This window comes from Haemaphysalis longicornis, unplaced genomic scaffold (assembly GCF_048455015.1).
Source record: "Haemaphysalis longicornis isolate Haplotype H1 unplaced genomic scaffold, Haemaphysalis longicornis Haplotype H1 scaffold_2, whole genome shotgun sequence".
Lineage (NCBI taxonomy): Eukaryota > Metazoa > Arthropoda > Arachnida > Ixodida > Ixodidae > Haemaphysalis > Haemaphysalis longicornis.
The window spans coordinates 68,642,204-68,642,446 of NW_027526295.1; positions in this window are offsets into that span (position 1 = coordinate 68,642,204).

The following is a 243-nucleotide window of genomic DNA, read 5'->3' on the forward strand; positions in this document are numbered from 1 at the left end:
GATGAAGTCGATTTCATGTTTTGTTGCGCCACCTGGACCTTTCTATGTTGATTTCTTACTGTTTCGTATGCAGAAGAATGTGTTCCCAACCTCAGGTCGATTTGTCTATTACATAGTTTCCCGCTGACCATTCTTCCACTTGCTTCTTACGAGCCTTTGGTTAAAGTCGCTCATCTCAATCGTAAACTGAGTTGTACCCTTCTTAATTGGTGATTCCACGTCCTTCATCATCGTAGCTTCATC